Source organism: Corapipo altera, unplaced genomic scaffold, assembly GCF_003945725.1.
Source record: "Corapipo altera isolate COAL_440 unplaced genomic scaffold, ASM394572v1 67, whole genome shotgun sequence".
NCBI classification, from domain to species: domain Eukaryota; kingdom Metazoa; phylum Chordata; class Aves; order Passeriformes; family Pipridae; genus Corapipo; species Corapipo altera.
This window is the reverse complement of record NW_020884906.1, coordinates 4,905,003-4,921,704: the sequence shown is the minus strand read 5'-3', so window position 1 is coordinate 4,921,704 and position 16,702 is coordinate 4,905,003. Positions and strand designations below refer to the sequence as shown.

Genomic DNA, 16,702 nt, shown 5'->3' with positions numbered 1-16,702 from the left:
TTCCTCCCACACAGCACAGAAGAGGCAGGTGTGGGACACCAGGGCAAACAAATCCACTGTAAGCTGGCAGGATAGAATGGCTCCTGGTTGCAGAGCTGCTTGCTGAGCACTGTGTATCTCTCCTCTGAAGCAGAGGCTGATGATGAGAGCCAGCTCTCAGGTACCCTGAGCAGGTGAGGAGGCAGCCACAGCCCATCCTGTTCCGCATCCCTGCTGTGCACACACAGCTGCTCAGCCCACGGCCACACAGGCATATCCACCACGGGGTGAGACCACAGCCCTGTGCTGAGATGTTCAGGTCACTTTCCTCTGGCAGCAGTAGTCAGGGTGCTGCACCACTTCCCTCACCCGGGCAGAGGCATGGACACTGTGTCAGAGCAATCCATCAGCAGAGCCGGAGTACAGCAGCAGACATTTATCTGCATTTATTTTCTAGCTGCCACCAAGGAGATTATCCTGGCCCTCCCCACTCATTTGCTTTTTCCAGTGGGAACACACAGGGCATCTTCATCTAGTCCCAGGTTTTTCTGGTTCTCAGGGTCACAACTTTTAGCGACTTTCCAGCCCTAAGCTCACAGTCCACTGGTGAAGTGGATTTGCTCTCTGCTGCTCTTCAAATGACATGCTCAACTCAGTATAATGCAGAAGCTTGCAACCAAGCCATGAGTGGCACCAGCCTCTCCAGCCTGGACACCAAGCTTTCCAGCAAAGGCAGCAAATGCCCACAGCTCCTCTCACTAAGCCTCTGTTGCTCTCCCCCTTCACCCTTTTCCTTTTTTTTCAGAGAACTGCTTCAAACACAGCACTGAAAATAAATGCCAATGGTAATCAGACAGTACACACCAGATAACAGAAACACTGCAGTTGTGAGCAGGAAAGAATTTGGGAGATCTGTCATTCCAGCTTCCAGCAGGGGAAAAAAAAAGCCACCGTTCAAGGCCTCTTCGGTTACGTAAACTTCATTTCCATGTCTTTTATCACTGATAAGATAAGCCATTGCTCAAGTTCAAGTTCTGTATCAAGTAAACCAAGATAATCCTCTTAGGAATTCCCCATGCCCCAGCTTGAACAGACCTGTAGAAAAGAGCTTAAGGGGTTGCCTTCAGCTTAAAAAAAGAAACACACAAGCACACAGCCACAGACTTATTTATAACATTGGCAAATTTGGGGCCTAGTATAGAGCACTGGAGGCTTATACAGCTCTGCCTGAATAAGGGATCTACTTCTGCCCTAGTTCATAAATGCTACAAGCTACTACTTGGTCATGCATGGCTCAGCTGAGCACCAGCCTGGAGACGACCGCCCTTCCCAGGAGGATTTCTTGCAGCAATAAGGACCTGGAGGATCAGACCCCCAAAAGCAATTAAACTGATTCGTGACCAATCCCACACACTTTGTCCTGGATTACAGGAACAAGAACTTTCCAGGCAGCTGAATTTTTTTATTTATTTTAGCACAAGTTAATTTTATATCCTTTAATGCTGGTAGCAGAACCAGAGTAATTCCAAGCAATTATTGCCCTGCTTTGAGTATAAGATTTTACACTCACTAAGACCACCCCATACTGAACTGTCAGGACATCCAGATGTGAACCATCACTGTCTATATTTGTTAAGAGGCTGATATGATCCAATCTAACAACTGGATATATTTACTAACCACTTAAATATGCACTTGCACACCCTGCACTGTAACACAAAAGGGCATTTCATAAGTTTCTGATTGCAAGACAGATGACAGCAATAAGCAGACACACAAACTCTTGCCCTCCTCTCTGCTGCTTGTCATCAGGACGCAAATTACCTGGGCCAGCAATTTTATCTTCCAGGGAACTGACTTTGCCTGAAGGCAATGAAGGCCAACATTTGAAGCTTAACACTACTTCACAGGACTGCATCTGGCCACCCCTGTGCAGTTCAACAACGTGCAACCACACGCTGGAAGGGCACAGCCTCAAGCCCTTCTAAGCCGGCAGCTGCCGGAAGATCAAGGCACAAGGTGGTGGGTACCATCTGAAACTGGTGCTTAAAATGCAAATTTTCTTCAGGTCTATCTACTTCCCCAGCCAGCCCAACGGGCTCCAGCACCCACAACTGTTTCTTACTCATTTCCAGCTACCAAGACTTTCATCCCTCTGACAGCCTCTCTCCATTAGGGTCTTTGTCACACGTCTCTGAGTGTTTTATGACACCCGAACTAAAAGATGCAGCATATCAAACAAAACACATCTCACTCCTCCCCACCAGCAACTTGAAGATCCTTTAGCACTGACTGACGACCCACAATACTGTGGGAAAGGCTGTTTCCAGATCAGCTGCTGGAAAAGCTCTTCCAAGGTAGCAGCTGAATTCAAATCACACACCAATTAGCTCAGGGGGATTTGTATGTTTTTCTTTCAGGAAACCTATTTGAAAACAAAACAAACAGAAAAAAATTTGTTTAAATCTCATTAAAATATCTCAAACTGTGCCACAAGCATGCCACATTTTCTACTGAGGAAAACAGGAGCAGCGTAAATTAGTTTCACCCCATCAGAAGGAGTTTTGTCCTCTAAACCTTCTTATGCATCCCCCCCCCCCCAACAAGACAATGCAGAGATCCAGAGCAGCTACAGACCTGTTCAGCATCACACAGCAAGCAAACCACTGTGCCAAACAGCCTGGGGCTGCCCTGTATCTTCCCCATAAGATGAGGTTTTCCACGCTGCTCTCCTCAGGTTTTTGCCTCTCGCCTCAAGGCCACATGCAGATGACCGTGCTTTTTCTGAAGCCAGTGCCAATGAGGCCACTGCATTCGTTATCCAGCAGGATAATGACAGAGTGCAATTCAGTCAACAGCAAATCCTCCCCAGGGAGATGCCCTCTGACCTTCCCTGAGCTGGGGGATGAACGCAGACAGCCAGATCTCAGACAGGCGGCAGAGCTGAGTGAATAATTCCTAATGAATCCTTTCATCTCTTCTTTTGTTTTGGGGAAGGGGGGAGTGGGTGGAGGGAAATAGTTTGGTACTATCCACCAGCAGAAAATTATTTTCCAGAACTACCCCAAATCACTGTCATCCGAATCACATTTTTCATGGTTTCTGCTCAGTACGTGAGCACAGAACACAGGCTGCTTTCTGCAGAGAAGCCCCTCATGCAGACGGCCAGTCTGGGAGGGGAGAGCGACAGCCAAAGCCCCAGCAAGAGCAGGGATGCTCCTGCAAGCCTCGCCTAAAAACACCCTTAGGCAGCCAATTGAGAGTCAGTCTAAGATTTCCGCTCAAACCACATTCTTGCCAACAAAATTCAGTTCCACTGACACATCAGCAAATACATGAAGGACAAGAAAGTTCATGAAATAAGGCCCCCAGAAAGTCAGGACCTTACCTCTCTCCACATGTCAGTCAGCCCTCTCTATCAATTTTCTTTCATTTTCCAAGCCACAAGCTGGAAGGATAACAAGGATGTGATAAAAGCAGATTTATTTTTTCCCCAACAAAAAGAAGCAATTCTCATTTCTCCAGTGTGAATTCAGCTGTAGAATTCAGTTTAGCAGCATCTCCTGAATGCTCTGTGTCATCCAGAGGTATTACAGTAACTAAGGGTGGAAAAACAACTCACAACTCTGAGATCTCAGATCTGCTTCACAAACTTTCAGTCACCCATGCAGCACCCAGGCCCTGGGCACTCGTCTCTGTCAATGTGATGGTACCAGTTTTAGCCACACAGTTTTTATCCCCATCTCTCAAGTGGTCCTGAAATCAGCCATGTTTGAAGCAGTCACTTCCAGCTGCAACAGCATTTACACAGATTTACCCTCAGCAAGCCCCATCCCATCAGTTTTTGTTTTATATTGGGAATAGAAATTACACGGAAGGACCATGGTCACCAGATGCTCCCTGCTCAGGCAAATGAACTGACGTGAACCTACACACTTAAACAGAGCTTGGCTCGTGTATTTATATAGATGCCAAATCCTAGGGATATCAATGACAATCTCTTCCCCAGTAAAACCTGATTACAGCGCTGGACTCTCTAAAGCCCCCCTGCCACCTCCCACATCACCCAGGACATCACGGGGAGCAGCCAGCAAACCCCTCCAGGTGCCCAGCACAGCAGGGGTTCCAATACCAATGATTAAGCAGATCTTCAAAGGAAGAAAAACAAGAGTCCTGGTCAATGACTGACCAGTGTAATGGCTCAGGCTACTCTCATGTGCTCCTCTCACAGCACATTTGTTTGCCGGGCTGCCCAAGAGGCTTCCAAGGGTCAAACACGAGGTCATCAGCTTTGCTGAAAAATATAAAAAGCTGAAACTGCAAGTAAGGAAGGTCCCAGTACTTGCAATTAAAGCTACAAAGACATGAAAATGCAAATCCTTTAAGTTCAAACATACCAGAGGCAGCATCAAAAAGAAAAAAAAGGGAAAAAAAGGATCTTATGGTTTTTGAAGATCAGACCTTTGCAATATTTAGTAATCCATGTAAAATTCTGACCAGCCTCAAGGACCAAGAGTGGCTGTGGAAAGCAAAACCTTGCTTTCAGGCTATTTTGAGAAGCACTCACAAGGTTTATCCCAGAAACTGCTTTCTGCCTACTCAGATTTCTCAACTGAGCCAATCACATGGTGTTTCGATGAACTGCTGGAGACACTTGAGAATAGCAGTGCTGCCGGCCGCTATCTGCCTGGCACAGGGTGGTTTTTAATTGAGGTTGAACTCTTGAGTCCCTGCTGCAGTCTGCAGCTCCAATCACTGAAACAATAATTAAACCCAGGAGAAACAGTGCAAAGCAGCAACGCCTTTAACTAGTACATTAAGATGAGGAAACCTGAAGACATGCACAGACATCTCCAGGATGTGCTATTTTGTTTCAAGCCTGAGGATTTCACAGATTTTAAACAGGAAAAGTCAGGGTAGCGGAGAGCCTGCAGTACAGAAACAGGATAGGTACAGGAAAGTATTCACTTTCACTTCACCCAGTCCAAGGAGGAAATCAGAGGAAGTTTTTCCCATTCAAGTTTGGGACCTTCTTCCCGGGGGAACCTGAGAGATTACAAAGAGAGGGGAATGCAGAGCAAGAGAAGCAGCAGTTTCAGTCACCCTCCCCAACTCAAACAGACTCGTGAAAGAAACCTGTCAGAGAAACCATCCTGAGAAAAGTCCGTGCTAGCCGTGGAGGTTGCTGGTGGATCAGATAAGTTCTGCTCTGAAATCCGAAGGGAGAGACTCAGCCTGGAAACGACTCTCCATTAGGTTAATTAGTCAAGTTTGATGTATCCAAGTCGGTTACCATGGCCACAGGAACCGAAGAGTAATGCTTTACACAGATTTTCCTGTGTGGGACTGGGGAGCTCGTCCAGCCCCACCAGGCCCCCCAAGCCGGGTAGGGAGGAATCTGTCACCCCGGGACACCCTGGGCTCTGTGCCAGTGCCCTCAGCCCAGGCTGGGCTGCTCACAAACGCTGACTGGAAGAGCTCCCTGTCCATAGACCATAAGGCTGCTAAAAATAGCACCAGAGATAAACCAGGTTAATGACACATCAAGAAGATGCATTTGCACACGGAAATAAACAGAATGCATGCGAGATCTGCCCTCCACCTGGCTTTTGGTTGGTTGGTTTTGAGCAGGGGGAGAAAGAAAAAGACACTGTTTTCTCTTAAAAATTCGAAGCCCATCTGCCTAAGAAATTATAGAAAGCTGTCCTTCTCTCCAAACACCACCCCAAATTCAGCTGAAGCTTGTCTGTTAATTTTACTGCCTGGGAAGAGACCACAGTGTGTTACAAACAAGCAAATATTTTAAGTGTCATTAGCTACATTATGATCAGCATCCTGTCAGCTGCTTACAACTCTACCTCGCAGCACACACTCAGCCGTGCACTAGCGCACAGGAGTAAAATCTACTGCCACCTCAGGAACAGCAGCAGATTTAGAAAAGAGTGGGAGAGAAAAACCAATTTGCAATTCAGCAAAGCTCCTGTGGCAGAGCGGTTTTAAACTCCCTTGGGAAAAGGACCCTCCCCTCGCTCTCACTCTGTTCATCAGGTGCCTCACTGAGCCAGGACTGATGCCTGCAGAAGCTGCCACAGAGCACAGAGGATGGCATCTGCCCAACTTTCCTCTTCATCAGCTCTCCCGTGGATATGCAGGGCCACGGCACAAAAGCACAGACTACTTGAGTCTCCCAGGGAGCACAAGTAAGATTATTCAAGGAACAAAGGTGCTGCAGCCGGCAGCCAGCACAAAGCAGCAACAATGTAAAAAGCCCAAACTCTGACACGGAGGAACATTCCCAGCACCATTCTGAACCAGGCACTCATTTTTCAGCTCATGGAAAAGGAGCAAATGCCACAGACCTTCCCAGCTGCCCAGACCACGGCAGAAATGCCTGAACTTTTACCAACACCGCCTGAGCATGACTCCAAGCTGAAACCACTGCTGCTGCTGCAGGAACAGCAATAGAACCCTCTGTGAGGGTCTGTTCTCCTGTTGCAAAATTGGCTGGTTTGTCCCTTGCTAAAAGGAGACATGTGACATGTCTCCAAACAGGTCTGTGCAGAAATCTGGGGAGAAAATCTTTCCCTTGGAAGGGAATTTCAGGACTGTGAAAATTACTCCTGAAAAAGGCGCTTGAAACACAATCAGGTTGTGTAAATTACAGCCTGATTTCAGACTGCCTGTCCCCTGGCTCCCCATCCCTCCTTGCAGCACCCATACTACCAACAAAGCGGTGCCACCTTAAACAAAACTGTGACATTGGTGAAGACATTCATTCAACTGCTCAGGTCAAAAATAACTGGAGAGAGAAGCACTGTGACAGGAACATGCTGAGGGGCAGTGAGGTGGCAAACTCCTTCAACCAGCACTACAACCAAAGTCCCAGATCTCAGAAACAGAGCTTAAAAGAAATCAGCCAGATGCTGTAAAACACGCAGTAGAAATCACCCTCGTTTTACAGCCCCAAACCTATTAAGAGATACAATTCATCTCCACCTTTCTTAGCAGGTTAATGTTGAGCTGTTACCTTTCTTTTTTCCCCCTTCTACACCAGCCTTAATTTCGGAACACTGGAAGTTGGCCTTGTGACAGGAGGGCAGAACACGAGAAGACCCATTTGTTTCTGTAACTAATTGTTCTGCCTCCTCAACACACACATCAAATTGACTTGGCAAGGCTGCAAGGCAAGGCAAAGCTGCTGTATTTATTTAGCCATTTCTTCTTCTGGTTAAAAGGCTTCGTAAAGGAGATTGCAAGTGGCCAAGGCAGCACAGGCACCTTTATCAAGTTTTACATCAACTGGAATGAGGAAAGAAAGACTCAGGACAGCAGCATTCCCAGTTGTGGCCTTTACAATGGGTATTTTAGCCTCAGTTATCTAAGAATTAATTGGCAAGATATTCAAGAAGTTCATAAAAGCAAGTGTGAACACTCACTTATTTCTGGCTACAGCCTTCTTACCCTAGGGATCAGACTCTGCAAAACAAAAATAAGTACGTGTAGACTGCCTGATCAGAAGGCAGGGGAGTGCCTGCATTAGCCAAACACATTAAGTGCCTCAAGCAGCAACCGGGTAACTCAAGGCTGAGGAGTCGTGCACAGACATGTTCTTCCTGGAACAGCCCCACGCCCGCAGCCACGGGCCTGACTCTGCACCCATCTTCCAACTCAGCCAAAGGTTCAAGGTGTTTCCGCATAAAACAAGGAACTAGAGCAAGGCAAACAATAATACATTGTGTGGAGAGTAAAACCTCCTGCTGAGAAGAAATCCAGACATTTAAAAAGCACAACTGAACAAAATGAAAAAAAAAAAAAAAAAAAGAAAAAAAAGAGACACAGATGGAGCTTAAAGCTCTTGTGTCTTTGCAACAGACCAAAGCTCACACCGCCTTTGTCACGGGAAGCAGGAGCAACCAGGGTGCTTGTGTCTGCCTCTGCAGCACAAGTCCTCCATCTCTGGGCAAAGTAAATTCCCCATTTCTGAGCTTTCTCTGCTGTTGGCAGAGTCTAAGGACATTCACAGAAGTGCTCTGGATTTCGTAAGCACCAGTCTCAGTGGAGAAGACGCAAACCTTAGCTCTCCACAGTGAGAGAGTTAGAACGAAAACACAACCCTTAAGGTACATGCTGACATCTCTCTTTATTTCTGTTTCATAATGCTGGAGAAAACCCAAAACCCTGCAGTGTTTCTCACTCCGACACCACACAGCCCTCAGGAACGCTGCTGGCAGCTGGCTGGGTTCTGGACCAAAACCGCAGCAGCTCTTTACGTGCATCTCTAATCGTGGCATCTCAAGACACGTAGACATCAAAAATAAAATAAAAAACCCCAATTTTTTAGCAGCAACCCTGTCGAGATATAAAGCAAAGACTAAAACTTACAAATGAAGGGAAAAAAAAAAAAAGAGAGGAAGAAGAAAAAAGGGCTGGCTGACACCTCCTATACACGCTGTCAGCAGGATCATTTGCTCCAAAAATAAGGATGTCCAACACATCTAAACCAATGACATGACAACTGCTTCACAGTCCCAACCCCGGAGTTGCATAAAAACCTCTGAACACCCATTGCCTTGCAGCTCAGTAAAAAACAAGCACTTGTACTCACTCAGAGCAAGCAGACATCATGTGCCGCTCCCCAGAAAGTTTCAGCTCTTCACATCCACTCAAGCATCCACTTGGGCTGCAGAGAAGCCCTTTCACCCCTCCACCCTCTGCCAGTCACGCTCAGCAGCTCCCGCCACAGGCCTGCAGCAGAGCTGGCTGCCCAGGTGCCTGTGCCACATCATGCAAAAATATTTTAACTGTAGCCAAACTACTCCGCAGAGCAAGCGCAGAAAGGGAGTGCTACCTTCTCCTGGTGCCCCCCCAGCCAGCAGCAACCAACCTCCTACAGAGCCTGGATATGCTCAGGCTGCCTCATCAGCACCTCCCAAGTGAGTGACATTTAAGACTAGAAAGCCTTAAATAAGAATACCAAAAAGTTTTTCCACTGCCAGTTCAGAGAGTTTTCCCAAAACACACAGATTCCTGTAATGCAGACTTTCCTGCATTTTATTTCTTTGACAGTTTTTAATCACCTCTGGTCTAGCATTTGGAAATTATTATTCACACACACAACAGGAACAAGGCTGCAGGGAAACATGAATTTCACTAGCCTGCCTGGTTTTGTCTGTGGACACCACCTCACATATTACCAAATCAAAACAAGCCGGCCAACTTGAGCGTGAGGGGGAAATGAAAGGGCAGCCCGGTGACCTAGAAATGAAGCTGACACTCTGGCATGAGCCTGAAACTCTGCAGCAAAGAAAAAAAAAAAAAGCTGTAACTGCTTTCAAGATGGAACTTGAAAAGTTTATTAATGAAATTATATGACATGGTACCCACAGAAAAACAAGGACGTCTTTCCAACAGGAAAGAGTCATCCCCTTTACCAAACAAAAGAAACTCTTGTGCAAGAGGGACACAGTTATTCAAGGTCCACCAGACGCAGGAAAAATACCCCCAGCAAACAACTCGAAAAATTACCGAACACAGAGCTCTGATACCAAACACCACTAGCTCTGCTACACACCCAAGATTTACATACCACGTATCACAAATCGCACGATGGTAACGGCATGGGCTTGAGGAGTTGGTACACAAAGCTTTAGGGCTTCAAGCAGTGGATCAGGAACGCTGCAGTCACACGCCTCAGCACTGATCCAATGCAAACTCACCCTGCCAGGTGTAATTCATTCAAAGAGGGTGTTAACATGTTCCCTTTGTTCAAGCAAGTTTCAGGCTTGATCGGGTAATGTCCATATCACCAGCACAAAACCGACATAGGATCCGCATCCCCTCCAGCAAGGCTGACAGGAGAGGCATCACAAGCCAACTTCCAGCCTGGATTGTGCTTGCACCATCAGGTAATCCAGTGAAAAATCACTGGGGACTCACAGCCTTCCAAAACCAGCTCCTTGCAACGTCAGACCAGGGAGATCACGCGGCCTCAGCAGTAAACACTTAGCAGAGCGCTTCTGCTACAAGAGCCAGGTGCTGCCACTGATAAACCACGTGCTCTGCAGCGCCGCAGGTACGTGTTGGAGAAGTTTGCAGAGGCCGAAAACCGAGCTATTTATGAAGTGATCAAGTATCATGCAGCTGAGATCTGGCCCTATAAAAATTTAGCTGCTGGAGTAATTTTATAAGGTTTTAAACTATTTTCAGAAGAAAGCCAACTTTCCATTGTTTGCCACAGCTTGTTAGAAGCCCACACATCCCGCAGCGCAGAGGAAAGACTCCCTCCACCCTCTCCAGACAGCGCTGCACGGCTGGAGGCACAGACAGATTTTCAGAAAGCTTGACTTTGCCTGCCATCCTACTCACCAATTCAACTCTCCCACCACATCTCACTGACACCCAGGCACAAGGTTCAGTCCTTCACTGTGCTGTGTTGCTTTAATCAGGGCCCAGCTCTTTACACAACCACCTAAGCCTGCAGACCTTGCAATTAAACACTCCCTGAGGAGGATGAAACCTGCCCACCTGGGAGACAGCAAGTCCTCAGGGACTGATCACAGACGATGGGATGATCTGCACCAGGAACCTTCCCAAATCCTGTCATCCTCCACCCACGGGCTGACACATTTCTTTCCTTCTGCGTTCTTCAACATAGAGACAAGGAAGAGCGCATTACAAACTACTCTCTTGCCCCAACACGCACATGACAAACCCAAACTGTGCTGCTTAGGAAGCTGTTGAGCAGCATTCAGGTACCAGCAAAAGAGTACCAGCCCGGAGCCTGCAGAAAACAAAGTTTAGAAGACTTAAAAGTCCCCAAAACTACATGACAGATGGCCACACCACTGGAGTGTTTCTTCAGTTCCCTGAGCGGACAGGGAGAAGCACACCCAGCCAGGAAGGGTTAACTTCCCATAGATTTGGGCCAAAACTGCATTTCTGGGCAACGCCACTCTGTCCAGTGTTACACCAGGGAAACAATGCTAAATAAAGATTACGCCAAGTGGTATTATGTAAATAATTCTCTTCCACAATGAAAGGATAAACCCAGACTGCTTGGTTAGTTATTAACCCACAGAGAGGAAATCCTGCCGGCTCTGCCTCCCTCCCTCAACACATGCACCACCCACCCGGAGAGCCACAGCCAGGGCTGCAGCCACCAGAGACAATACCCATACCGTCCCCGGCCTCCCCACGCGCTGGCACTCTCCTGCGGACCACTTCCCACAGGAGGAAACCATTTGGGCCCCACCACATTGCCTCCTCCCAGGGCAGCCCCGCTCCTGCCTTCACCACCGCTGCGCCAAGGCTGGACTTGCCCCCTTCCTCTTTCTCATCCTCCCCCCCCCACCGGTCCAGGACACGAAGGGCTCCCTTCCCTTTGATGGGAACACGCTCCTCAACACATTCCTCCTCTTGAAGCCCTTCCCTTCCCCTTGTGGGCTGAATCCACTGGAGTCTGCCTTTGCCTGCACATCTTCTGCCCAGAATAACTTACTCGACCTTTCTGCCTCCATCTCTCCATGCAACCTTCCTCCCACCTTGGCCTCACGTCTGAATGCTTTATGTTTGTCGTACGATTTTAAATCTGTCAGCAATTCATCCATCTGCCGCCTCCTGGGTTTTTAATGCCGCAAACCGTTCTGGGTTACAGCCTTGCCTAAACCTCTCAGTGGAAAATTAAGCTGTACCTCATTCAGAAACCAAACTGGCTTTGAGATCACTTCTTTCCAAGGTGCTGGGCTGTTTCAAAGACAGGCTTCTCCCCTACAGCTAGCAGAAAAGCCATGATGCTATCCGGTCTAAAATAAACATTATGGGAGCAGTGATAAGGGGAAATATTTCAGCTGACTAAGAGCAATGTGGGTTCAAATCCAAGCGTAAGCTGATATTGCTTGTAATTTGTTCCTGAGCCAAAAACACAGACTGGGAGTGAAAAAATGGAAGGCATTAAACAACAAGCAGCGTACTCAGCGACTCTGGAAAACTTGAGCATTTCCATTTATGTTATTATTTTTTTAAATAACCTTCAGTTTCACGGATCATAAAGTTAATTTGGAGTTAACTTCCCTTCTCTGTAACTAGACAGAGCTGCTATCCTTTACATTCGTTAATGTTTGCTCAGTGCTCCGCAGCTATAAAGAGAGCACTAACCATTATCAGCATCCTCTGTGCACCCAGCAGGCACATAATCACACCAATTGCTTTGCTCTGCCTGTCCAACCCCCGCCCCGTGCCCCAGATCTCCTCCAGCCCTGGCACTGTGGTAGCAATCACAGCCATGGCCATCTAGCTCCACCTTTACCGCTGTTTCTCCAGCACCAGCACCGGTCGCCTCTCCCCTGCAGGCAGGGCTCCTCTCTGGACCTCTCCAAGCGGATCAGTGGCCAAGCACACACTGTTGGCAGCACTGTCTGCAGCAATCGGTGCCTCTTCTCGCCTGCCCAACCTCAGCCACAACACATCTCTTGGATTCCCACCATGAAGACGGCAGGGGTGCTGCTACTGTGTGAGCACTGTCTGCTCACCAGAAATGTCCCCTTCTGGGGCACCCTCCTCACCCTCACCTTCAATAATGAACAGCCCGCACCTCGAGAGACTCCAGCGGCCAGAGGCAGGTTGGCAGGAATGGAGAACTGGTGGCCTCGAGAAGGGAAGTGACAAGTAGGGTGGGCAGCAGGACGGGGGGTACAACCCAGATTTCTCAATTCCCAGTACAGTCCCGCTGACGCCTCGTGCTCAGGTCAGGATTCACTTCCCAAAACTGACAAATCACTCATTTCCTTCTGCTCTTCTGTCCTCCTTCCCTTCCTACCAGATCCCTCCCTCACTCTGACCAAGCTTTTACGGGCACTTTCATGCCCTCTGTTCCAGAGCTCTAGCTCCTCTCATCAGTCTTTTTTTTAGGAAGTATCTCTGCTCTAGCCATGCTCATTAAACGATATGCATTTTCATTTTCTACTGCAATGCAAAGATCTATCCTTGACATTACAGGGCAATTTGGAGACCCCGACACCTGTGTGCCAGCACAAGCCCAGCCATAAATAGCAATTCTTCAGCACTTTCCTATGTCGATACACAGCAGGGGCCCTTCAAAGCTGCACAGGAGCTTGTGCCACAGCAGCCTAGATGAAAATCCATGACCTCATGATGCCCAAATCCTTAAGCAGCTGCAAAAGCCTCAGTCACTAATCAGAGAGGCAACCGGGTGCTGCTATACCTCATTTCCAGCTCCATTAGAGCTGACCCTGCTCTCTGCTGAAATCTCTCAGTGAAGACTAAAGCAAGCCACCGTTCGCACAAATGCAGCTGCACAAAGATAACAGCTCTTACGAACACATTGCCCTGGATTTCCATCTCGTGTACCCCTGCATCTAGCCTGTGGTCTGCATTTGCGGGATCACGGCTCACAGGCACAAAACCCAGGGGGGAACCAGCACTTTGCCACTGGGAGGGACAAGCCCTCGCACTGAACAGGCAAAGCACTCATGGGCAAAGAGACTCCTCTTCACCAGCTCTCCAGCAGACTTGCTCTGACACATTGAACTTCATGTAACCTCCCTAGTCTCAATTTTCTGACTCGTCAAGTGATCTGGTCAGAATGAGACATCGGGCTAGGGATGGGTAGTACTGCACCCCAAATATAGGCCCCTCTCAAACCCATGCTCCTTCACAACTGCTCAAAACCCGCCTCTGGAAATTTAATCCTCCTTTGTACCTACTCATCTAGAAACTGGTGAGATCGTAACTTTCCTCCTCCCCACAGGGCCATGAAGATGATGGTATCTCAGACACATAAATTATGGCTGGCTTCAAGCAGGTTCCTCCCAGGACAACCTGACCGCAAACAGGACAGTATTTCAGCAGAGGCCACTAAAAACCTGAACCAGCAGTGGGAAGAACACCAGGAGCCATCAAGGGGACAAATAATTCACAGCCATGTCACGAAGATATCTCCTATGACCCAATTCCAGACAGCACAGTCCAGAGCTGCCGTGGAGATGAGAGGGGCAGCTCTCCACACGTGCAGCTATCAGCACAGCTGCATGCACGCTGTCACTGCCAATCATAACAAAACTGCCTTTACCAGACTGGATCTCCTAATTACAAGACATGAACACAGCCTGAACCAAACCCTCTTTGGATTTAGCACAGGATGGCTCCAGGGACTGGTCCAACCTCTACTGGAGGCAGCTTGGTTCAAATCCAACCACAGCCATTAGCAAGTGAAAGGTATTGCCAAGGAGCAGCTGTTTGGTGGCTTGCCTGAAACAAGTTTACGGTTTCAGTGCAGATCCTGTCGCAAAAAAATGCCAGTCACCTCCCTGGAGCTCAAAGGTGTGAAGGCAGAAGCATCCACCCACTTCTCCAGTGCTAGAGATGCTGGCGTGGGAGGCGTTCCCATACGGGCCCAGTACCAGCTCTGCAGAGCCGGCCCTGACCTCCGCAGGGGTTTCAGAACCAGGTATGTTTTGCAACTTGGCAGAAACAACAGCTAAATAACAGAAACCACCACCCACATGAAGCCAGAAGAACAACGTACCAGTGTTTTCCTGCCCCAGACGTGTGCGTGCCCCATCTCCTCTCTCGCACCAAAAATAGCTTCTACTTTTTCCCTTTTGGCAACAACAAACCGAGGTTTGAGTGCATTTGCTTTCAATAAACTAAACACGTTTTGCAAGAGCGTCTCTCAAGCTTACTCAACTGAAGTTATAAAATATTCGTCACACGCAAAACTTCCCTCCCATGGCATCTTGGGACTCAGCCCCAACACACTCTGCAAGCCTGGCTGTGTTTCCCACCCAAGGCACGGCTCCTATGCAGAGCTGGCCGACCCAGGCACATGGGCGGCTTGAGCTAAATCCCAAAGTCACCCAGCGAGTCAGCAGCAAAACTCAGAGAATTAAGTACAATTTCATTAAAGCCATCCAGGAATACATGGCTTCACTAAAACCCTCCAGGAGTTTTGCCATGACTTCCAGAAGAGACAGAAATGCTCACTCGGTTGTCCCAACTCACATTGTTTCCCTTTATGAATTAGTAGTAGCACCAAACCTTTATCTGTAAGGCACATGGCAAACTTAACCTTAACCTTGCTGATAAAAACCCTACGCTAAATGGTAGAAGGAAATTGAAAAACTCTTACTCCATTCAGCCAAGGAATACCAGTGGAACAACATCACATCCACCAAAGCCAGATTAAAAATACCAGATTCAGCAAAACCCTTACATTTTCAGGCATCCAGAGCACCAGCCTTTGCTTCATGGGAATACTGAGAGGTCGCCAAAAGAGTCCAAATCATAAATGCCTGTGAACCGAACGGGTTAGGAAACACCCACTGCACAGATCACCTCCAGCAGCACTGTCCTCTCCAGCACATTCTTGAGCTGACCCAAAACACAAAGTTCAGGGAGCAGACGCAGCCTCCAGCGCAGGCAGCAGTGCCTGCAGGCATGCCGGGCTTCCACAGGGTTCAAAGCGCTGGAAGGAGGGATGGGTTTGTTGGGTCAACACGGCCTCATGCCCCAGGCAGCCCCAGCCCGAGTCCTGCAGGTTTTGCTGCTTCAGTGGCGTTGGCAGCAGCCCACATGGCAGGCAGCTGCCTGCACCCACTGCAGCCTGCTCTTTGTGCATTGTCAGGGCAAGGGAGCAGGAGGAAGGGCCGAGGGAGAACAGGGAACAGGAAATTATAAGAATCGTCAGGAAAAAAAGCAATCACTCCAGAGACTGCAGCTGGGGTTCAGAGAAACGTGCACTTGTTGCCTGCAGACACCGGCCCGGTTACCCCCCTGTAAATATTCACACGCTCAACGCCACATGGCTGGAGGAGTGAGTCAGGGGGGGTTCTGGTCGTGCCCAGCACCCGGCCGTGTCCCCAGCACCCACTGACACGGCCCCGGGGCGCAGGGCTGGTCCCCCACCCGCGCCCGGTGACCCCTCGGATGCTCATTCATTGCCCCGGGCTGTCGATCAGCGAAACCCACCGGCTCCGAGAGTGCGGGGGGACAACAGCCGGAAAACACAGGATTGAAAGAAGGGGAGGAAAAAACAAGAGGGAGGGGGTAAAAAAAGGCCCTTGGGTGCCCCCGCCCCGCAGACGGGTGTCCCCGCCAGTTTGCGAAGTGCGGGGCTCCCCCCCGCGCTCCCAAACCCCGCGGCTCCCCGGGAAGCGCGTTCCCTCGAGGGTAAAAAGCAGCAAAACCAACCCAAAAAAAAAAAAAAAAAGAAAATAAAAAAAAAAAAAGAAAGTTTCTCCCCAGCGAGCAGCTCCCGCGGCACATTTTCATTTTTACGTAACGCGGCCGCCTTTCCCCGACCTGCGGGGAGCGGAGCGGAGCGGCCCCCCCGGCCCGGCCCCCGCCCGGCCCGCCCGCACCCTGGCACCGGGGGGGTCCCCCGGGGGTTCCCCCCTCCCTCCTTACCTAATCCCGCCGGCAGCTGCCGCCCCCCATCGCCGCCGCCGCTCCCGCCTCAGCGGCCGGCGGGGCAGCGCCGGGCGCGGGGACGCGGCCCCGCCATCTGCGCCGTGTTTATAAATCCAGAGCCATGGGGCTGCGAGCCGCGCCGTCCGTCCGCCCGCCTGTCCGTCCCTCCGTGGGGCCGGGCCGCCCCTCGCCGCAGCGCCGGCCCCGCAGCGCTCAGCCCAGCCCAGCCGCGCCCAGCCCAGCCCTGCCCGGCCCTGCCCGCCCCGGCGCGGCGGGAGGCGGCGGTCGGTCGGTCGGT

General features: G+C 49.5%; 1 protein-coding gene across 11 annotated transcripts in view; it reads right to left on the bottom strand.

Moving 5' to 3' along the window:
- The window catches only part of NCOR2 (nuclear receptor corepressor 2), a 238,664-nt gene extending 222,035 nt beyond the window's left edge, over positions 1 to 16,629 (bottom strand). For 7 of the 11 annotated variants that reach the window (XM_027652406.1, XM_027652394.1, XM_027652399.1 and 4 more), the window contains exon 1: positions 16,402 to 16,627. The gene's annotated coding sequence lies outside the window, so the exon portion shown is untranslated. Of the gene's footprint in view, positions 1 to 16,401 lie in introns of all 11 variants that reach the window. The other 4 variants (XM_027652403.1, XM_027652408.1, XM_027652409.1 and 1 more) reach the window with 2 other exon arrangements.
- Between the last annotated feature and the right edge of the window lie 73 nt (positions 16,630 to 16,702).